Genomic DNA, 25,657 nt, shown 5'->3' on the forward strand with positions numbered 1-25,657 from the left:
TTGCCTTAGTCATTATGACACCAACAGTTCACTCTGGTTAAGTTGTAATCGGTATATAACACGTTATACAGTGGACAGATGACGCACTTTGTTCATGTATGGAGTACCGCTGCTAAGTGTGATGTGATGCAGTGTCATTTGACCTATTCCTCATCTGCACAGCCTGCTACTGTATTTGTCTGTGCACATTCATATTATTTATGTCAATAAATGGAGTGCATGTTTTACAGAGAATGTATGTCGACATATTGATGTCTGCATGTTGTTGTGTCTTTCGGCTTTTCCCAGTTAGGGGTTGCCACAGCGGAACTCTGGTCCGCTAATGATTGGCTGATAGACTTTTATGTGCATAGTTGCCAGCCCTGATGCCCAACCTTCAACGATGGTACGCCCATTTATGCGTGTCTCCACACAGAAGACGCTCTAGCTGAGAATCACACCTGCGTACTAGCTGACCTACATGGGCTGCTCCATTGGAACCAGCGCAACCAACCCTGGCACTCCTGTATCCATAATGGCATAGCCATAGTTCCTCCAACACCCGTGTTGAGTTTCCACATGTAACAGCCATTATCCACATGATATCGCAGCCATGACACATCTTTACACATTGCCCTCTCCAGAGCGTTAGGGGCCCTACACACATTTTGTACTGCCTCGTGTATTATATGCACATACGTGCCTTTCCTGGTGTTATGAATTACGGCCATTTGCGGGTTACAAGTGTAGGTGGTCACAACATGAACTACATTCCGTCTGTGTGTAATGTTGATGTAACAGTTCAACGATATTATGCCCACTGGTATAACCCTGCCTCTGGTGTGAATAGCGCTCTGCTCACTCTTGGGCAGCTTTATATGACATACGCTGCAAGCACTATATAATACCTTAGTTGCTCTAGATTCCCTTCACAACCCTTGTGTATGCTTTCTCCTTTCGGCGTTCATTCTATATATATATATATATATATATATATATATATATATATATATATATATAATAGTTTTTTCATTTCATGTATTTATTTATTTTATGTCTGTGGATATATATCTATACACACATCTATCTATCTACATATACATATATAAGTTACATCGGAACAAACAACATACTTTTTTTATGCTGGGAGCTGCTTACACATGCACAGGTGCACTTGCATATCCTTATTGTAAGTTACATATGTTTACTGCCACTTCTTTGTGCTTAGGTGTGCCTTATTCATTATGACAGTTCCACTTTGATGGAATCCGGTTAATGACCCATGCGAAACACACGTTCACCTTTATGTGTTTAAATGTTGGCTTTACAGCACAGAGGCATTCATTACACAAGAAATTGATATGTGCTATAGTCGTACTTGTACTGGGAATGCGTTTACGTTAGGTGGATGCTCTAACCACTACACTATTGGTGTTCTGCTTCATTTATATGTATACCCATGGTTCATAGCTACCCTAACATATGCCTCATCGCTTCACTTACACAGCAGGCATCCATTCTCCTGCTGGGAAAACCGCGGTACTACACATACGACATTTCCTATTCCCTACTGCTCTGGACCCGTGCTGCATGTTTACTCACTCCAAGGATATTCAGAACTCCAGAGCTTATAGTCCTGGCACATACATGTGTTTGTCAGGGTGTTCATGTGGTGATCTGGGTTTAGGCTTGTTTGACTGGTGACTGGAACTTCCCTGACCCTGTTCTAATGTCAGACTTAGCACATGGATGGAGTTGGTCCTGATTTTAACATTCTACCTGTGTTTACAGATGCAGGAGTTTGGCCACAGCTGACCAGATTATTATGTTGGCACTACATAATATAGTGTGGGGGGGGTGGTTCCACTACATAATACATGGTGGGGGTGTTTCCACTGGTGTTTCCATTCACATTTGAGTATTTCATTCACATATAGGATGAATATTATTCTGGACATCACTTATGACTTCACTACAGGTATGCAATCGTACTGTCTACAAATGTGACAGTGGGTTGGTGTACATATGTGTACGGACCTCTGTAATAGTGACAGGGACAAGGCAATGACAAATCAGGGACAATCAAGGACACTTCTACAATATTAGTACTATTAACTTGAAACGTGTTGACAGATTGAGAGCCATATGTATTAATACTTGTTTTATGCAGATAAATGCATCTATTACTCTTAATTGTCATTGGTCATTCAAGTGTCATGCAACACCTTTCCTCCAAAGGGCACTGGTTTTGTGGGTGATTCAGAGGGTGGCCAGTTATTGTGCGAATGCTTTGACCATTGGTAGGGTTGCCACATTTTCATATGTCCAGGATGGAATATATGCTGGACACACCAGATTGTTTAGGCCAACACATACCCATGGTCAGTACAGAGTTTAGAACATTCATTATTTACCTAGATGAGAGTCTATTCCTGTAGCACTTTATTTGCTTATTCTGTTTCATGTACGATTTACATACTTTACATCCAGAAATAACTGATTTAGGCAACTGTTACATGACGTATGGTACATAGTTATTTCCTACAATCACAGGACATTTGCCATTGTATCATTCTTGGTCTGGACACACCTACCTAAACAGTGACTGCCCCTCACACAGTGGGTCGGAAGGTACCCTGCTTACGTCAGCGCCTTAATCACCCTATTTCCAAGTGCCACTATGCGACTGTGTGCAATATATTCTCTCGATAATTCTTGTGGGGAGACGTGCATCATGGGCATGTGTTTGATCCTGGGTAGTAGGTTGTGCATGACCATCTAGAGGCTGAACAGTTTCATAAACCACTACTGCACATACAACTTCTGTCCAGATGTCTACAGGAGTGGACTTCGTGTCATGATACCAAGTCTGCTGTTTACATAGGATACGTATCCCATGAGGGATATCCAAAAATTGAACAAGCCAATAACCGTCCATTCTTTTGGATTTACAAAAAAGTGTTAGGGTTTTACATGCAAGGGATACATAGTTTGCAATCCTGACACTGCCTAGGGTGACACTGCCTACTGCATATGAGTAGTGGTCAGTATGTGTAGCTATGGCTGCGCCAAGCTAGTAGCCAGAGTATGGCTGGATTTGGTGGACGTTCAAGAATGGGGGCGGGTTGTGTGCTGTAGAGGGGATGATGGGTATTCAATTATGCATCCAGGTGTGTTACATTTGGATGGTCCAGTTCCATCCAGAGCATTCTGTGGGTATGTGCCGGTGATGTTCCTGTACATGTGTATTGCACATTTTAATATTCACATATTTGTGTGATTGTGTTCTACAGTATGGCCTGTCAGGTTGTATTGTGGATGTGTATGCTTGTTCTATGTGTTTCTTCCTGATTCACATGCTGCTCACTCATACACCTCCAGTTCACCTATTGTGCATCCAACACAGTCTCGCCTTTGTGGATTTTAACATTGCCCATCACCCCCACAACATATTCCAGACACTCCATCCATCCCTTCTTTGGTTGATGGCCCATGGCACAGTCAAGGGAACGCATTTGCATACACTACATATGTCAGGTACCTGTATGGGTGTGAGGACTACCCTGGCATTTTTCACCTTCCACTTGCTGTAAATCACGCACATAGATACACGCCAGTACTTATGTTTCATGACATGGTAGGTACACCTGGGTAATACCCGTTCAACGTTTACACATCCTGACAAAAATGGCTTGGACCACATATGGGTGGATTTCTGGCTGACTGCTCTGACCATTGGTAGGGTTGCCACCTTTTCATATTGCCAGCATGGGATATTTTCCGGAAACAAATCGGATTCTACAGGACAATACATACCCATGGTCAGTACTATGGATACTACTTTTGTTTTATGCCTACATGTTGGCTTATTGTTGTAGCAGTTTATATGCTCTGTCTGTTTTGTATACTTGCTCATTCTATTTCTTGTAAAGTGGTATGTTACATATGGATATTACTATTGTACGTGACTATTACAGTTGATGTGGGACATAATTATGTCATACGGTCGCAGGATATTTTACACTTAGAATGGTTTTGGTATGGACACAACTGCCCAGCTGTGTACTATCCCTCACAATGTGGGACAGGTGGTAACCCTGACCATTGCGCTAGACGTAGCTTTTGTTGGCACGCTAACATGATGCATTTCACTTCCACTTGGTATAACTATGTACACTGCATTAGACTACGGGCACACGGTTTTAATTGTCATCTATATTCACCCCTGGGATCTCTCCTGTGTCCCTGCTAGACACAGGCACAGTAAACTAATCTTAAAAGGGTACCTTCTGTGACCTACTTTACAGAGGCACAGTAGGCTAATCTAATAGGGAGGCAGAAGCCAAATACACTCTGGCTAGGCTTATAAATGCCCTAGGGCAGATAGCCTAGTATCTACCTATGAACCTATTTGTTTGTGGAATGGAGTCTTGATATTCGCTAATGTGCATTTGTGTTTGCTTCTTGTGTTCACAAGAACTGTCTTGCATTCTTTGCATATGTTTCAGTATCCATGGACACTTACAGGTGTGATTACTATTGCAGGCAGACTGTAATATTCAGCATTTTAGGTTGCATGTCAACAGCCGACATTTCCACGCCTCCCTGCTGCACTTCGACACACCCCATGCACTCGCGCTCGTTTCCTATGCACATAGCTGTGGCGGCAGTGCGCCTTCATTAATATGCATATGGCACTACTGCGCCATCTACAGGCCACACGGTCGGCACAAGCCTAACGCCGGCCTTGTGCCGAGCTTCATGAATCCCGGGGAGTAACTATTACATTTGTAATATTTTGTAAACAACTTACAATATCTCAGCAACCATTCCAGTTACACACATACTGTTAGCAGCATTTTATTCATTTAGCTGAGATCTTTCATATGAGACTAAGGAGTTCTGTCTGTGTTACATGGTTGTTGAGTTATTTAGAAAAATGTGAACATTATATCTGTATAAATTACTATCATAAAAACAATAGTTAATAACTCTTTATCTGCACTAGACAGAGGTCAAATATTAATGCAGTTGGTTTGCCATTGTGTAAGTTTTAACAAGAAATATTTTAAAACCTTGTCTATAGCATGGTTTTGGAATTATTGATGCAAGTATGAACAAGCAATATTTGATGCCTAGAGACGTCAGTAGGAGTTAACTGCAGATGCACCTGGAGGGGTTACTCGGATGTAATGAGTTAAGTCATCAGCATACTGTGCAAGAGAAGCATGATGCATGCAAGTGTGGAGAGAATTTGTAAGGATATTAAAGTGGAGAGGACCAAGGACTGATCCTTGTGGGAAGCCAGTGTTGACAGGGATAAAAAGTGATAGCACTGATTGCCACTTTACTGATTGGCATCTATCAGTGATATAACTCTTGTACAAGTTTAGGTTGTGTGGTGTTACTTAAGGCTGACATTTGCTCTAGTAGTTTAGTATGGTTGACCATGTCAAAGGGCTTTGATAGGTCGAGGAATATAACAGAGACACGTTGACCATTGTCTCTGGTTTTGTTCACTGTATCTGGGAAAGCTATAAGAACTGTATTTGTGCTATGGGAGGGTCAAAAGCCATGCTATGTTTGAGTTAGAAGTTTTTCTTGGTTGAGGTATTATAGGAGTAGTTTGTGAATGCATTATTCTAAGATTTTAGAAAGGGGGATAGGATAGCTGTTGGTCTGAAATTAGTGATGTCTGTAGAGCTACCACCTTTATGGAAAGGAATGATATGTGATTTTTTCCAGATTTTGGGGGCGTCATTTTCTTGTATGGCTCTATATATGAGTATGGCTATCAGGTAACATATGCTAATTGCTCTTATACTGGGTAGATTAACTGCAGAGGCAGAACAGATTTTTAGTTTGCTTAAGAGTATTTTTTATATAGGCTGTAGATACTGGTTAAAGTATAAATGAGGAGTGATAGTTGTTTGTTGTTTCTGATCTGCAGTACTATGACTAAATTGTTTTGTAATAGATACTATGATGTCTACAACGAAGGCATTATGTTGTGGAGCAGTGTCCAAAGTTATAATATTTGGATATGGGTTGATATTATATTTTTGCCCTGTTTGCAGTATATTCTTGATGGATGACCAGAATTTATTGGAATTGGCTTTGCAGTTATTTTGGAATTCGCTATAGTATGTTTTTTGTCAGAAATTATCTGTCTTTTGGCCTAGTTATGAAGACTTTTTATATTGTTTGAGGGCTTGTGGGGCTTTGTTTGCCTGCCAGTTTTTCTAGACTTTGTCTCTAATTTGCATTAGTCTTCTTGTAATGTTGGTTAACCAGGGTGCATCTCTTGTATTTATTCTTTTATTTATGGGGGGTGCCATTCTGTTTAAGGTGTTAGAAATAATGAGTTAAATTTCTCAGATGCATCATCTAGTGGGATATTTCTTAGTATATTCCAATTTATTGAGGACAGGATATTGTTAATGTCTTAGGGTTACAATTTGTTGTGTTATGAATAGTTTTATGGTTTGCTGTTTGGGAGGAGTTTGTGTGTGATGTTTGGTGAAGGCAGGGACAAGGTCACTGAGGGGATTTGATAGGGTGCCACAAGAAGTAAATTTATTGGGATCAGATACTAAGATCCCATCTTGTATGGAATTTGAGTGTTTGCTAAAATATGTTGGAGTTTGTATCAATTGTTTGTATCCAAAAAGATTTATGCTTAATTTAGGGGAGTTAGATATTACATATATGTTCAAGCCAATTAATATTAACATCTCCTAATATTATTATTATTTCATGAGGGACAAAGTTGAGGTCCAGTGCAGAATGTCTTCTAATACATTGATATTATTTCCTAGGGGAATATATAAAGGAATGATGCAGATTTGTTTGTGTTTGCTTAGTTTGAGGAAAGTGATAAGTTTTGCATTATTTATTTGTGGTATGGAGGCTTTATAAGGGATCATGTTGAAACAATCAGGATATATTACTGATACACCACTGCCTTTACTTTTAGTTCAGTCATTCTTCTTTATGTTGCAGTTTGGTGGTAATATTTTGGTGTTGCTAATATTTGGTTGTAGCCATGTTTCTGATATGGCTAGGATAATAGGTTTTTGAACAAGTTTCTAAGTATGGGGTTCTATGATTTTATTACAAATAATTCTAGCATTTTCAGCTGGAGTCTCAAACACGTGGCTCATGGGCTGCATGTGGCCTCCAAAGTAATTTTCTGCAGCCCACAATTACTTGATTTGGTATCTGATTTTTTTTTTTGTAATGCAGTACATTCTGCATTTTGTTCTAACAATGAAACCTGTCATCAAATGTGGCTAATACAATGGAGATGCAATTGGATGTTGCAGTCAGGTGTTTTTTTTTTTTGTTATGATCCTCTTCCAGTTGCATCTCTCTTTTGAATAGGTCAGTTGACATTTCTGTCAGTACTGAAGTGGAGCTGCTAGGAAAATTCATTAAAAAAAAACAGACTGAGCAGTTTGTAACGAGTGATTCTCAGGTAATTCTTTTATTTTATTGCAGTAGTTGTTTTCAAGGTGGTACATATGTACTGTAGAGAGGGAGATCCGCATTTTGCTCACTCAAAAATTAATTAAACAATGAAAACTAAAATGAATACTTTTAGCACATAGAAATGTGAGCACAGTGGTAATATTACAAAAATACGAAATACAAAAGTGACAAAATAAAAATACATAAAATCTAAAAAAATATATAAAAAGTATGTGAGAAATATATACATATTAAAAATTCTATGTATATAAAATACTATAAAACAACATTAAGGAGGCACATTTAATTCCTAATCATCTAATGCCATCTGGTGACCAGATCTTATTACTGCACTTAAGAGAAAATTACTCACATACTACTTTCACTGTATATGGAGCCGGTGAAGTTAGCAGATATGGATGCACTCCTACAATTGCAGATCTATACGTGTAATGAGTTTCCAGAGACACATACCTCCTTTAGAATGAGGAATATATAATCTTGGCATATACTGATTTTTATACCTCATTTAGTAAGTGTGAAGCATTTTTCTTTTCCTGTCCAACTGATCCAATACCTTTTGGGGCCAATCAATCACTCCAAAGCTGTAAGTTAGAACAGGAAGAGTAAAATGGTTTATAGCTTGGACTTTGTTCCTAGATGTCAGGGATGTTTTCAGTAATAATGTTGGTCTTCTAATATAATCCTTACCGAGTCTTATTTGCATTTTTTCATGTGTTATTGTCAATCCTTCATTAATTCTCGGATATTTATACTTCCACCTGCTCATGTTCCTTTATATCACATCCCTGTCCCAGAATTATATTTTCTTGGTGCTGCAGATTTCCTTCTTCAAATGTTGCTTTTGCAAATTTATCAAGACCAAATAACATTCTTGTATCATCTGAGAAGGTTTTAACCACTTGCAGATGTGCTTTCAGTGCCTCATCTGATGAGCTATACAGTTTTAAATCATGCACAAAAAGTAGATGAGAAGCCTTTACACTTTGTTGCTTTTTTGGGAGCCAAATTGTAGCCATGACCTAATATGTTAAGCAGAGAGCTTAATGGGTTACGGGCAAGACAAAAGAGCAGCAGTGACAAATAATCACACTGGAATATCCCCATTTGAATTTTTATCCTTCGGATAGTAATTTGTCCTTTATCATGGTTTAGCTGGAAAGTGGCTTGGCTCTGTTTTGTGGTCACTGTAATGTAATTGATCAATGCAAGTTGCATCTTATACATTTATAAGCTCTCTTTTATCCAAGAATGTGGGATACTATCAATTTTTTTTTTGTAATATATGCATGCCATACTTAGTTTTTTCACCTTTTTACAGTTCTCCATTATGACTTTATTTAACAAGAAATAAGTCTTTGTTCCGTGTGACTTTCTTTATTACTCTTTTGCTCTATAGCTATGATTGAGTTTTCTTCTAAATGGCTATATACTCTCTCAGCATCAGTTCAATAGTTTTTAGGACATCTTACAGGTTCACTTTAAGAGGAGTATCATTTTTCCTGATGTTAACAAGGCTGGAGTCTGTTCAGTATGCACATATTAGTAGTTCTTACTCAGGGCTAAATCTTTGTGTAAAGATGTTAATACTTTTAGTCAGAAGTCACGTACTGCATCTGGGCCTGGGGTTTTCCATTTAACAGCTCTTCTTAAATTTGTTTCAATTTCTCTGGCTATTACTTCACCCCATTTCATATCCTGTACACTTGAACTTCTTACTGTTTCTTTTACTTCTTCTAGCCAATCAGCATCTTTGTTATGTTACACAGGGTCTTCACAGATATTTCTCCAAAACGTGTCTATTTTTTCTTTTTTGTTTGGTGGTGCTTCTGTTTCTTTTGATTTGTTTCCAAATTATCTATAAAACTTTTTGGTTTATCAATGACTTGCTTATTTTGTACTTTTCCTTTATATTTATTTGCATATCTTCTAAGCTTTTCCTGCCTGTGCTGGTATATTTAGTTTATTATTTGCAAAAGTGTATGATGGATCCTGTTCATTTCTGATACTGTACATTGCTTTCATCATGTCTGTGTTTCTAAGTATTTTTGTTAATCTGTTCCTTCTTCTATACCCTTCTAACACTGACACTTCTTGTCTTAATTGCTTTATAGTTTTCTCTATGTGTTCTTCCATGATGGCATTTGATTTCATCACTTCCTGTCCTTTATTGCTCCTTGTTTTTGTGGTTAGAATTTATCTGTTATTAATTTAGCTGCACAGAAGTATATCCTAATTACATTTGTTATATCACATGAATATCTGTTAATAGTCTTGATTACTGTGTTCATCTGTTTTATCAGACATGTCTAACATTTTGCATCTTATTGATTTTCTGTAATCTATTTCTTTCATCGGTCTTAATATGTTTATCTATCTCTGTTAAATCAAGCAACTTTTCCCTTAGATCATTCTCTTCTAATCTGGGAGTAGAGTCTTTGTTCACTGTTTCCTGAAGACATTCTACAGAAAGTTCCAGAATATCTTCCTGTGACATATTCTTTTCAGCTGCATCTTGTGCCATCTGTTGATCTTTCATATGGGAACTCACTGCCCTAGCACTCCTTTGCTTTCTCCTTTGATTAAATATTGCACCATATTAAATCTCTTTGGGCCGGATTCATGAAGGCTTCCACGGAGTCTAAGAGTAGTGTAAGACTTCAGACAGGCAACATGTCTGCCGAGCGATTCAGCAATAGCTGGTAGGGGCGTGCATGAGAGCTCCTAAAACTACTCTTGCATGGACAGTGTTATGATATGCAAATTACCTCATTTGCTGCTGAACGCTATGCAAATGAGGTAAATTTGTGATCCAGGAAACACTATCCTGTCCATGGAAGAGTAGAATTATTTGCAGAAATGTACTCCGTTGGTAACGGAGTACCATTCTGCAAATAGCTAAACGGAGCTATGACAGCTCCAAATAAAGGATGCATCCAGTTGAAGAAGCATTCCAATGGCCAAATATAAGGCTATTGGCATTTTTATAGGTTGAAAAATAATAAAAATCAATTTTTATTTTTTTTCCCGATCTCCAATGTTTAAGCATAGTGCAGCACCGCGCAAACGTGCAACACTTTAAAAACCAGAAAATAAATAAAAAATAGCCAAAAATAGGCATTCTTATTAAAAATATTATTCTGTCATGCAGGTGAATGGCAGGCTGAAGACAACATGGCTACTGAGTAGTGGCTGCTAAGGGGGGAAGCTCAGTTTGAGAGATGTAACCAAGCATTACTAGGCAATCCTATGCAAATGAGGATAAGGATAGTGAATCCCAATTTTCCCTGGCATGTGAGCCATGTCCCTAGAGTGTAAGTGTAGGAGTAGGGGAGTAGTAGAGTAGAAGATAGGTGACAACATGAAGGGGTATGTCTGAAAGACTGTAAGCTTATTGGAGCAGAGTGGCTTGTGTTTGACATGAGTTGCTCAGGATTGCAAAAGGCATGTCTACAGTTGTCCTAGCTGAAGCCCAGAAACCGAAGATGTACACCGTGGATATATCTGAAATTTCTTGCAAACGCGCTTACACTGTGTGCACATGTGTGCATGCCTGTAAGCCTGTGTAAGCCTGTGTGCGTGTGTGCGCTCGTGTGTATGTGTTTGCGCTTGTTTGCGCAGTGCTGCCCCTTGTGGAAACAGAAAGGGAAAAGGAAGGAAAAGAAGTAGTAGGAAGTTAACCAAGAAGAACTAGCAGAGCTGCCAGGTGAAATAAATCAGAATCAGCCAATTACACAGGCAGTACACTAGCCCAGCCCAGCCCAGCACTTAAAACTCTGCAAACAACATTCCCCCATGTTTTTCTCAAAAACACTGCAACACTGCAGTATGTAAAGAGTGGAAACTTAAAAAGCTTAACTCAGACAAAAAAATGTTAGGGGCTGCCATTGCTATTATAAGCCAACATGTGCAAGAGGCTGAGGGTGGTGCCATTGCAAATGCTGCTGAGCAAACCACAATGAGGAGACAGAGAAGAGTGTACAGACCCAGGGTAACCTACCAGGGGCTACATGAGCTGGAGATAGTGGAGTGCTATAGAGTGGACAGAGACCTCCTGCAGCAAATTGTTGAGCTGTGCAGGCCACGCCTCACACACAGAACCAACAGAGGGGAACCCATCCCAGTGGAAACCAAGGTATGTGTTGGCCTAAGAATACTAGCAACAGGTACCTTCCAGAGAACAACTGGTGATATTATGGGGATTTCACAGGCATCAGCATTTAGGGTACTGCACCAGTTCCTGAATGCTATGTCAGCATATGTCAGTGATCATGTATATTTCCCCAATTCCCATGAGGCATTGGCCAGCAATATGCATCTTTTCCAGCAAATAGCTGAATACCCTGAGGTAGTGGGTGCAATAGGCTGCACACACATACACATCAAAGCACCAGCCGGTGAGTGGGGTAGGGCCTACATCAACCGCAAGGGCTTCGCCTCCATCAACTGCCAGGTCATGTGCGATGCCCAGGACATAATACTGAATGCGTGTGCTGGCTGCCCTGGAAGCTACCACGATTCCCATATCTGGTATCTGACGCAGCTGTACCAGACATTTGCCAATGGGGACATCTCTGACGGTCACCTAGTGGGGGATGCTGGATATGCACTGGAACCATGGCTGATGACACCCATCAGAAATGAACACCCACCTGAACAATAACTCCATAATGAGGCACACGCACAAACACGAAATGTAATTGAGCATGTGTTTGGGATGTTCAAGTCAAGTTTCCGGTGCCTGGACACATCTGGTGGAGTCTTGGAGTACTCACCAACTACATGTACCCAAATTGTCATGGTATGTGCCATGCTACACAATATGATCCTGCGAAAACAGCTGCAGCAGGAACAGCATGGGGCAGGGCCAAACAGCCCCTCAACATTGCCAAGGCCATCACAGGCTGAGCGTGACTCAGAGGAGGAAAAACCTGAGCCTGGCCCAGTAGGCAGAAGGAGGCATGCGCAGTATGCCTTGGTCTTGGCAAAGAGGCAACGAATAGCACATACACTGGCTCAGTAGGAACCCTGGAAATGATACCTCTCTCTGACTCGCACATAAAATAAAAGGGATGCCTAACTTGATACTACCTGTTTTCAAACATGTATAGGGAGTGTACTATGTGCATACAACATAGGCAGCCCTGCAGCACCACCTGAGTCATGATTGCCATGTTTTCAGCAATATAAAGCAGTGCTAAGCAGCTTTTACCACTATTCAGTATATGTAAACAAAATTGCCCGTGCTAACTATGCAATGTCGGGCAACATTGAGCAGTGTTAGGCAATGTCGGGCAAAGTCAGGCAAGGTGGAGCAAAGTCAGGTAAACATGCTCATATTTGCTTTACTGTTCCTTAAGCAGTCTGGCCTGCCCAGTATGAAAATAAAAAGCAGTGACAGTGCTCAAACCTAGGATACTGTGCATTAGAGTCACAGTACTGAACCACTAAGCCATGACAGCATTTCACTGGCCAGACACAGCAGGACAATTGTACACTAATGCAAACACAAAGAAATGCTGTATCATGCCCCTAAAGAGGCATATGGGTAACCTCCCCCACAGGCCTATGCAGACAGAGAACAGTAGGCCAGGCAGTGTGATGTGAGCTGGGAAGGCTATGAAGTTGCAATCTAATATACGTGACATTGGACGCTAAGATCTGTAGTACAATAGTATGCCTCAAGCCAGTACAATAGGCAACAGTACAGACTGAAATGGTGTACCTTACATAGCAGTGCAGGCCTAGCAAATGTTTATAAGTGTCAGGTGAACCCCTCATTCTATGTACATCCACAGTAGCAATCAGATGTGCCCCCGGGTAGAAATGTACAAAGAATAGCTGTCCCCCCTGTATGTAGAAATGTTGATAAGTCTATGCAAAGTGTCTCATGGAAGCCCTGCAGGCACAGCATGATCCCTGTTGATTTATGACACAAAGGTGAGCCCTGCAGTAAAAATGTAACTTGATTTTCCACACACATATAGTATAAATGTCTATACCAGTCGTGCTCACACACTTCAACAAATGTAGTGGATTTCAGTCAGCAACATACTGAAAGGTCATACTGGGCATGCTCACACACTTAAATAAACAAAGCAAATGTCAGGCAACAACATACTGAAAGGTCATACTGGGCATGCTCACACACTTCGGCCACGTCTGAGTACAGCAGTGGACCACATATATCTGGCAGTTGCATGTTTTACCCCCAGGAACCTGTCACTATTCACCAATCCTGCCTTGTGCACACAGTTATATGAAAACAGACACATATAATATATTGGAACCCTGTCATAATCAAACTATGTACCACAGGTACTTAAGTTGTTCACAGAAAGTGAAAAAGCAAAGAAGATCAATAAACCTGCAATCAGTATCATCAATAAACAATGTCCACTCCAAACATTATCCAATCCATGTTCTGGCAAAATAATCTGTGAAGGAGTCCATAGAGAACCATGACACTTCCTTCCGCTATGTCATAAATAGCAATGTACACTCATATATGTCCTGAGTCAGTGCAAACTGTAAATGACTGACATTGCCAATATCCTGTCAGACAGGCTCATACATACATACCCCCCTCCCACTGACAAAAGGCCCTATCATCATACCTGGAGACTGTGAAAGCACAGATATCACATATAGAATGGGTAAACAGTTCCTTCCAATCCTGAAAACACGGTGTCTATGAGATTACATTGTTTCCCTAGCTGTGTCATAAGTGAACTCCAGAACAAACAGACCCTACACCTGAACAGTCTGTTGAGCCTCACCCTCTGTACAGGATATGGAACTGTTGAATGTGTTACAGCAACGTTTGGCACACTCCATAAGTGTTGGTGCACAACAGACCATGGGAACTATTGTCTTATAAGCCTATTAAGCCTGATCTGCAAGGCCATGGAGTTCATCATGATGGAACTCATAAACAGAGCTATTGGGAGCCTGCAAACACCCAACGCTACCAATTTTTGTTTGGTCAGGGGCAGATCATGGTTCCCAAACCTGCTAGACTGTTTTCAAGGCAGTCACCCAGGACATACATCAATGAAATGAGCTACACACATCCCACATAGACCTTGAAAAGCCCTTTTCCAACATCCCAGACACATGTCGTATCCACAAAATCAACAACCTGTGCATAAATATGTATGTCATCTGATGGATTGCCAACTGGGGCACAGATAGATCACACAAGGTAAGAATTGTGGTCTCCTGTTCAAGCTGGTAACAACTGCTGTCCCTCATGGCTCAGTCCTGGGACCCCTCCTGTCTGGTGTATACTTTTCAGAAATACAGTCAAACACACGAGGGCTATGTTTAGCAAAGTTTGTGGATGACTGCAGAAAAGTTGTCATAATCGATGTGTGGGACATCCTTAAAAAGGGTCTCAGTCAGACAGATGTGGTGTCAAAATTATGTCCTCGAGCTACAGTCATACAAATACCACATAGGTGCCAACACCCTAAATATGGAGGTGATAATAAGGGATCTATGGACACATGGGGATAGTCATCTCTACTTCCAGAAACACATTCACAAAGTGGTCAGAAAATCATGCTATGTGTTCCCACAAACTGCCAAGGTCATTGCATGTAAGTCAAAGAAGGTTCCCTCTACTCATCAGTCATCAGACCCGTCAGAGAGTACCACAACACACTTGCGATGAATCTGACTAGGCACCTTCAGCAGCTAGAAAGACCACTGAAGTACCTCAACAAGAGGATTACTGGCCTCAAACAGTTGCCCCATGCAACAAGACTGAATTTAACTCAATCTGTACTCTGTTGCATACTGTCTACTCAGGAGATCTCTGCCCAACAGACAAGTCCATGTCATGGCAACACTCAGATCTGCTCTGAGTTACAGCTCAATGGCACTAAATATACAGACCCAACTGATATTTCCAACATCCTGGCAGATAGGATCAGTGCTAACTACCCCCCTCTCACCCATGAAAGAGCACATCTCTATAACGGAAGACTGCAAAGTTGCTGTCATCATGGCTGCACAGGTAAAAAACACTCTCCAAAGCCAGTATCACAGCATCCATGGGACCAGATAACTTCCCAGGCTGTGTTCTACACAAACTACAGAACGAACAGGCACCACACCGATGTACCATGTTCAGTCATAGCCTCACCTCAGGCTTTGTGCCTGCTGAATGGTGCACAGCGACGGTTATCCCACTACACAAGGGTGGAGACACCACAGACCCCAGGAACTAGTGCCCCATTAGCCTGATGAGCCTGCTCTGCAAGGCCATGGAATGTATCATCATACAACTTATAAAAAAAGACATTGGTAATCTCTAAACTCTGGACCACAACCATGCTGGGTTTGTAAAATGCAAATCATGTCTCCAAAACCTGATAGATGACATTGAAGCAGTCACCAGAACCGTAGACAAGGGTAAGGTGGTTTGCAAAGCATATGTAGATCTTGCCACGGCTTTCAACACCATCCCTCTACTCTGGAATTATAGATAAACTGACTAAACTAGGTATAAATTGCTATGTCACAAGATGGGTTGCCAACTGGCTCACTGACAGAACACACACTGTGAAAGTAGCAGACTCCAAGTATGACTTTATGACTTTAGACCAGTGTTGAGTGCAGTACCACAGGGTTCAGTCCTGGGTCCTGTCCTGTTTTGTATCTACTTCCCTGAAGTCAACTTTAACATGGAAGGTCTGTGGCTAATGAAGTTTCCAGATGACTGCAAACTAGGAGCCATAAATGTAAATACTAAAGATGTGGACATCCTACAAAAGGGCCTCACTGAGACAGATGCCTGGTGTCAAAGCCATGGCCTCAAGCCCAATGCCAAAAAGTGCATTGTCATCCCCTTTGGTAAAAACTCTGTAGCCATGAACTACAACATAGGCGGTAGTATACTTAACACTGAAAGTGTGATAAGAGACCTTGGGTCACAGGTGGACATTGGACACACCTGTGATAATCACATCCCCACAGTAGTCAGGAAATCCTTCTATGTGGCACACCTCATCACAAAAGGTGTCTCATGCAGAATAGAAGAGGACATTGTTCCCCTCTACTCATCACTTGCTAGATCCGTAATAGAGTACAACTCCCCTTTTACTATGTACCTCACAAGACATCTACAACAACTGGAAAGCCTGCAGAAATACCTCACAAAGAGCATTAGCGGTCTGAAATACATGCCATACACAGACTGTCTCAAAATGCTCCAGCTGCACTCTTTCATATTGCCTACTCAAAGGTGATCTCTGCCTAACATACAAAGCTATGCCAAACACAAAGCTGTTGGACATGCTCCACGTAAACCACTCACAATCCCTCTGATCTTCGGCCCCAAAACCCAGAGTGAAATACAAAAGGAAGGGGTGTATCCATTTACCTTATGGATAGCCACACCTTCAGGTTAGTGGCACAGCATGAGGCCTTGGAGACCATGCAAGTGCAACTAACATTGGGCAAAGCTGCTTATCAGATTATAGCCTGCTACAGATCACCTACCTTGTCTCAGGAACCTCACTCAGTATTCCTGAAAACAGTGGAAAATATAAAGGTCCTATCAAACACCATTATATGAGGAGATTACAACTACCCAAACATTGACTGGGAGAATTACTGATGTACAGTGTCCTTTGCACGATGTTTCATAGAGTTTAAAAGCTCAAACGCCCTGGAACAGCTGGTCACTATGCCCACTAGAGGTGACAACATACTGAACCTGATCATCACCAACATGGGTTACCAGTGTTTCACAACAGAGATAAACACCCTCACTGGTAATATCAGATCATAAAGTAATCACACTGGACATCCACATCCCGCCACCCCCCCCCCCCCAGTCAAGGAAATCACTGTGAAGACATTTTCAAAAGCAAACTGCACACTTCCCAAGACCAAAGTGGAAAGTTCCAAAGCCCCCTTGCTATAGTATAATGCTATACAATCTGCCAAATCATTTACAAGTGCATTCTATGAGCATCTACAGGGATGCATGGATCGAGACATCCTAAATAAAACCAAGATGCACTACTCCAAAAATAAGAAACTAATCTGGTGGTCATCGCCTATAAATAAGCTATACAACAGAAGGAAGAAACAAACACATGATAGAGCAAACTTCACTAAAGGAAAGGCATCACTGATCATTATTAGGAAGAAACAATGATCGCTCATAAAATAATCCAAGGCCAGTTTCTAAAGACAAATTGCCAAGGAATGTAAGAATAACAACCACAAAGCCTTCATTAGCTATACCAAACATTTAGGTGGCAACTTCCAAATATGCTGTCAGCTACTGCAAAATGGCAAAAAATACACTGAACCAACTTACATTGACCACATCCTGGGGGACAAGTTCAGTGGAAACACCCCCCCATCACCCCCAAAAGGGCATGTGTTCATCCCAGAAGAATGCAGAGCCCCAGACTTCATGGACATGCAGGTAAAAATAGCCCTCTCCAAAGCTAAGAACACAGCATCAATGGGACTGGATGGTGTTGCAGGCTGTGTCTTACACCAGCCCCAAAAGGAACTACACCCTCACCTACATTCACTGTCCAGACTCAACCTTACCACAGGCTATGTACCCAAAGAATGGCATACAGCAACAGTCATCCAGCTCCACATAGGGGGTGCCACAACAGAACCTGAAAAACATTGCCCTATAGGTCTGCTCAGCATGGTCTGCAAAGCTATGGAGCAAATTATCATGGAACCCATAAACAGAGACATTGGGGACCTCTAGACACTGGACTCTACCCAACTTGGCTTTGTTAAAGGCAGATCCTGCCTCCTAAACCTAGTTAACTTATTTGAAACAGTTACCAAGGACATAGATGGAGGTGAAAGTAGTCAATACAGCCCACCTGGACCTCACTAAGGCCTTTCGACACCATTCCCCACTCTGGCACCATGGACAAGCTTACCAGCTTGAACATTAACAGCTATGTCACAGGATGGGTGGCCAAATGGCTCACAGATCAAACACACATGGTCAGAGTTGCAGGTGCCATGTCCGACTCTAAACCAGTCACAAATGTCATCCCACAGGTCTTGGTCCTGGGACCCCAACTGTTCAGTAGATACTGCTCAGAGGTACAGGCAAGCATGGGAGGAGTATGGCTGAACAAGTTTGCAGATGACTGCTAACTGTGGTCCATAATCGACTCTATGGCTGACACAGACATCCTCCAGAAGGGTCTTACAGAGACAGATACCTGGTGTCAAAACAATGCCCTCAAGCAGAATGCCAAAGAATGCATAGTCATCCACTTTGGATAAAACAAAGTGCACACAAATTACCACATAGGTGGTAATCCAGTATGTATGGAGAAAGTAATTATGGCCCTGGGGACCCAGGTAGATAGTAAACTCTCCTTTGATGATCACATGGCCAAAGTTTTTAGTAATTCCTTCTATGTAGCCCACCTAATTTAACCCACTTTGTCTAGTCTGATGATGTCACTATCCTACAAATATACCTGTGGAAAGAGCTCCTAGTAATGTCTATAGCATGTCATATAAATGTGTCCTCTTTTAGTATCATAAAGTAATTAGGTAGGGGTTTGAATCCTGCCCTTGACAACTGTATGTGTGTGTGTGTGTATTTACTTGGAGAGGAGCAACCTTTTTGGAGACTACTAAAACATCTTAAAAGTGGTATACTTATCTTTGTCAAGTCTGATGATGTCACCATCCTACAAATATACCTGTGGACAAGAGAACTCCCAGAAATGTGTATAGTGTGTTGTGTTAATGTGTATTCCTCTAGTATCATAAAGTAGATAGGTAGGGGTTTGAATCCTGCACTTGACAAGTGCGTGTGTGTATCTTCTTGGAGAGGAGCAACCTTTATGGAGATTACTAAAACACCTTAAAAGTGGTATACTTATCTTTGTCAAGTCTGATGATGTCACCATCCTAAAAATATACCTGTGGAAAAGTAAATTCCCAGTAATGTGTATAGTGCGTTGTGTTAATGCGTATTCCTCTAGTACCATAAAGTAGTTAGGTAGGGGTTTGAATTCTGTACTTGACAAGCTTGTGTGTTTGTGTGTATCTCCTTGGAGCAGAGCAACCTTTTTGGAGACTACTAAAACACCCTAAAAGTGGTATACTTATCATTGTCAAGTCTGATGATGTTACCATCCTACAAATATACCTGTTGTGTATAGCATGTTGTATTGATGTGTACTCCTCTAGTATTATAAAGTAGTTAGGTAGGGGTTTGAATCCTGCACTTGACAAGTGTGTGTGTATCTTCTTGGAGAGGAACACCCTTTTTTGAGACTACTAAAACACCTTAAAAGTGGTATACTTATCTTTGTCAAGTCTGATGATGTCACCATCCTAAAAATATACCTGTGGAAAAGAGCACTTCCAGTAATGTGTATAGTATGTTGTGTTAATGCATACTCCTTTAGTATCATAAAGTAGTTAGGTAGGGGTTTGAATCCTGCACTTAACAAGTGTGTGTATCTCCTTGGAGAGGAGCCACCTTTTTGTAGACTACTAAAATACCTTAAAAGTGGTATACTTATCTTTGTCAAGTCTGATGATGTCACCATCCTACAAATATACCTGTGGAAAGAAAAGCTTCCAGTAATGTGTATAGCACGTTGTGTTAATGCATACTGCTCTGTTTTCATAAAGTAGTTAGGTAGGGGTTTGAATCCTGTACATGGGGAGTGTGTGTGCTCTATGTGTGTAACACTGTTGGTCAATGTGTTGTGGGTTTTGCTTTTACTACTGTATGACATATCACTATGACAACAGTATGTGCATTGCACATGTCAGGTAGCTGTGTGACAAATACATATACGTACATGTGACCTCAATTATTTCATAGGTGGGAACCCTGCTTTCTCCATGAACACATCTGTTACCTTTGTCAGAGTGTACTGCCACTTTCCAGACCTTAGGTCATATCTGTATGCTTGTGACAAGCCCAGCCACTGCAGTGATCCCTGGCCTAGGTCATCTGTGTCACACACACTCATTATGGTTTCTATTGAATAGTGTGAGTGAGGGTTTATGCCTGAGGTATATTTCAGACCTGTTCAAATGCAGCAAAGTCTGTCAATGATAGCTATTCATTATAGGTGTACAACAACCTTTGTGGATATGCATGCAGACCCCTTATTGCTTATGTGATCCACCGAGGGATTTCAAAATACCTTTGGAAATATGATTACCAAAGGAGAGATGACATAACACTTGGCTGTATGTACACATCTGTTCTTGTTCAACATGTTGAGGGCTTCTACCTATGTGGTACTGTGGGGATACTATGTTTTGTAAAGGTGGATGACTATGCTATAGTTGGCTTATAGCTTTACAGCATGGGTTTGACAACAGGTATCTGTCTGTATGATACCCTTGTGGAGGATGTGTGTGTCATCTGGAGAATGCATTATAGGCCACAGTATGCATTTCCAGACGTGGACAGACATATCCCTACTGTGTTTGCTTGTACCTAAGAGAGCTATATGCCAAACAGGAGTGGTCCCAGGAATGGGTGCAGGTTAATACCACTGGTTACTGGCATAGTATAGTACTTGAAGGATCCAAATGTTACTGTGTGTCCTACATCTGTGTGTCAGTTGTCAAGACATCATCTAATGATTGTTTATGGTCAGGCTGTTGAGGTTATGTATACTACCAGAATGCAAACCAATGACAGATAGTAACAGTATCACCCACAGCACAGTGTCAAACCATGTCATATACACATGTGTACCCAAGTTCCAAAATGTGTGTAGTACAATGCATACTGGCCACCAATAGAAACTATGGAGTGTTAACACTGTGTAATACAGGGCATGTCACCCTGCCCATGTGTCCACTATTCAAGTACATGCAGACAGTGCACCTCCACCATGTTCACAAATGTACACCTGCAAATATGTGCTGCACACATCACACACATACTGTCCACTCTCTAACACATGCTGCCAATACTACACACATCAGCCAAGTGGCACGTGGGCGGACAATACACTATTGGAATTAACACTGGTGTAAACAATACTACATTGACAATCATAGCTTTAATGCATCATGCCTGCTCAGCTACACCTTCAAGGACATCATTACACTTTACTGCTGACAACATGTTATTGCTATACTGCTATAAAGTCACCCGGTGCATCCGCACCATGTTAGCCTGTTCCTGCATCAATGTCACAAATGACAGGAGGTGGCACAGGTCATATGCACAGGGTGTGTTGTTGGTTTGCCAGAGGCCTGCATTGAGCCATAGAATCGGCATGTATGTGTGTGTGTGTGTGTGAGGGCCAAGAGTACTGCTATGGACCAATGTTGATGTAATGTGTGCCGGTATGTGTTAGCCCTAGGTGTCTGGTTTATGTGTGTGTGTGTGTGTGTCTGCATGCACACAGTTCCACCATGTGGCTGCCATATACCGGGATTTATATTTTCAAAATTACTATAATCAGATGTTATATAGTAAGTTAGGTCTGAAAAAAAAAACTAAGTCATTGTCTTTGTCCACTTTAAGTTCTGAATGACAAAAAGTACATACCAGCAAAGAGTCATCAACATGGTCGTTGTGTTGTTGATTCGAACCAAAGGAACTGTCTTCAATCAGACAATTGATGCTGTTGTGTTCTTCATGAATATTGAGACCAAGCAAATAAAAGGAACAGCTAGTGGTTTCAACGTTGTCAGGTGAAACCAAATTGATGAATTTATCAGTAAAAACTAATTGTTTCTTGTCGTTTGAGCCTTCGGTTTCACTCCCAGTAGCTGGTATGTACTTTTTGTCATTCAGAACTTAAAGTGGACAAAGACAATGACTTAGGTTTGTTGACAGACCTAACTTACTATATAACATCTGATTACAGTAATTTTGAAAATAGAAATACTGGTAGTGACATAGGGAATGGCATGACTACTGAAAATATTAATTTGTAGACAAACGCAAGTGTCTATCTTGAAAATGAGGTTCCTGAATTTTTAATATCTAATATAGATGGCAATGACAATTGTGAATATATGTTGGATGTTTTGGTACAGTGTCTTGACAATCAAATGCAAAATAATGATGGGCTTAGGCCCCAGATAGTCACTAATAGCAAGGGTGATTTTAAAATTTATAATTATTCAAGGCTGGCTGTGAGTGAAAAGCATGCTGATTTTTTAGCCAAAGGTTTCACCTTTGTTCCATGTAGGGTGGGGAACTTGGTAGAATCCATAATTGATTTAAAGAGATACACTAGGAAGTTAAATTTAAAAGTATGGTTTAATCAAGATGCTGCAATTGAAAATCAAACCAGGAATAATTGTAAAAAATCTAGTACTTTTAACCCTCCATTGAACAAAACTGTCGAACTATTTGAAAGAATGTGTGAAAAGGCAATTAGAAAATGTTATATTTACACTGACAAGTTTGATTATTCTAATTTGACTGGGGAGGAAAAGCAGCTCATGCTTGAATTGATTAAAGATCCCATGGTCAGATTTATGAAACCAGACAAGGGCAATGGAGTGGTAGTTATGGACAAGAGACAATATTTAGATGGCATGAATAACATTCTACTTGATGAAGCCTATGAGGAAAGTTCCCTAAATGAGATCAGGGTGGCATGTAAAAAGGTAGATTTGGCCCTTGGCAATATGATTTACCAGGCCCAAATTGATGTAGATGAGTATCACTTTTTGAGGAATGAATATCCTAGGGTGACAAATATTTTTAGTGTACCAAAAATCCACAAGGGACTGGTTAATCCATCTTTCAGGCCCATTGTGGATGGTAAAAGGTCCAAGACCTATTTCATTGCTAAATACCTAGATCATGAAATGCAGAAGTGCTTTGTTTTTTTGATTATATAAGTAAAGATTCCTGGCAATTTATTGACAGATTAAATGGCATTGAATTAATGACGGATATGATTATGGTCACTGTGGATGTGGTTAATCTGTTCACTGTTATTCCCCATGATTTGGGTATTTATTGGTTAGAACAACAACTTAATAAAACCAATATTTTTCTCAAGATGAAATAACAAACTGAGTGTACTTATGGAACTAGTTTTAAAAAATAACTACATTTGGTTTGAGGGACAGTATTACAAACAGGTGAAAGGAGTGGCAATGGGAGCGGCATGTGCCCCCATTTTGCCAACCTTATTATGTCTCATTGAGAGCAGGAATTTCTGATTAATAGTCAGTATAACACTAATATTGCACATTATACCCGGTTTTTGGATGATTTGTTTCTTCTTTGGAAAGGTACAGAAGACAGTTTAAATGACTATTTGGTATATATCAATGAAACAGTTGATTTTTTAAAATTTACTTATTTTTATAGTAAGAATAAAATTGTCTACTTAGATGTAGAACTTGAGATAGATTGGTGTAATATGATTTTTAACACCAGAATTCACCGAAATTCCACATTCTCAAATTCCTATTTGGATTACGGTAGCTAGCACCCGCACCATCAAAAGAGGGCTGTTGTTAAAGGCCAGTTGGTGCGGGCTGCCAGAATGGTGAGTTCTGATGTGGATTTTTTGGTTGAATTAGAATTTATTACACACATGTTTAAACAAAGGGGATATCCTGACTGTCTTTTGGAAGACCTTGCTCATGAGGTAACTTACAAACGAAAACAAGGTTTTTATAGACCCATATTGGGCCATGGATTTGTGAGTAGTAATAGATCTAGCATTGAAAAGGTTTTTGCAACTCATCTTTCATTTTGACATACAACGGTGTGGCCAACAGTATTATTGATGTGGTAGATGCCAATTGGAAGATTCTTCAATTTGATGCTAATGTTGGGTTGAAAGTTGGTAAAAACCCGAGATGGTTTTAGGAGGGACAAAACTATAAAGAACATTTTGGAAAGCATTACACATGAAGGCAGGATCAATAGAAAAGTTGGTAATTTTAAATGTAATTCCTGCTCTTTTTGTCCATTCATAATGGAAACTGAGGGTCAAATCAAGGTCAATTGGAAGACTGTCAATATTAGAGTCCATTACAATTGTAATAGCAAAAATGTTGTGTATATGGCTAAGTGTGGAAAATGTTCTAGTTTCTACATTGGAAAAACCTGTAGAAAATTTAAATTAAGAATAGGTGAACATCTGGGTGACATCAGACATTGTAGGGTTACTAGTGCCTTGTTTAGACACATTAATGAAAATCCAACATACAATTTTAAATTCTTGGTTTCACAGACAGTCAGTGGTGGATGAACAAGGGTGCATTATAGATGTGCATTTGGGCATGATGGAATTGAGACGGCAGTTTTTAAATGCTTCTTGTTACCCAGGCATTAATGAAACTATAAGCATTGCTGGTGTTTTAAAACTTGATCGAATTTTAGGTTAGCCAATTTAACATGTATTTTATTTAATAATTTATTAATACATTATAATATTTTATGGTAACATTTATGTAGTTTTGTTATTTGCCATATGTAATATATTTATTGGTGTAACTAGATGTGTATATATTGCTTTTTATAAAAAACATTGGCACAATTTTGATTGGTTAATTGATGGGTGGGTATATATTTGGCTGGGTTTCTGTGCAATATTGTTCTGAGGAAGTCTCTGTAGTAGAGAGGAAAGCGCTTAACTTCAATAAACTTGGTGTCCTTTGGATTGCTAACATTCGTCTGGTTGTTCTTTCACAAGTCAAATAATTGCCTGATTGTTGGAAAGTATGCAGTTCTATTAAAAATAATAACTAACTAAATAAATAAATACACTTCACTGCCATAGTAAAATAGCAATAATATTCAACATTGGGAAAGACAGAAGTAATGACAGTATTTTTTTACAGTTATCTTTATGGTAGGCAGCAGATAAAAGGTGTGATTAAAATCATATATTGCATAGATGTATTTTTGTTTATCTTCACTTTTGGCACACCATCAAAAGTTTGTCTACACTCTGCTGCATCATAAGTAATCTACCAACTTCCTTAGTACTGCAAAGGGCTCCCATTCTAAGTTCAAGGCCTCTACACTATGCTGCATCATGAGTAGTCTACCAACACTCTTAGTACTGCTAAATGTTCCCATCCTAAGTTCAAGACCTCTACACTCTGCTGTATAATGAGTAGTCTATCAACATACTTAGTACTGCTAAGGGCTCCCTTTCTAAGTTCAAGACCTCTACACTCTGCTGCATCATGAGTAGTCTACCAA

The sequence above is a fragment of the Protopterus annectens genome, chromosome 9.part0 (assembly GCF_019279795.1).
Source record: "Protopterus annectens isolate FY-2018-M chromosome 9.part0, PAN1.0, whole genome shotgun sequence".
NCBI classification, from domain to species: domain Eukaryota; kingdom Metazoa; phylum Chordata; order Ceratodontiformes; family Protopteridae; genus Protopterus; species Protopterus annectens.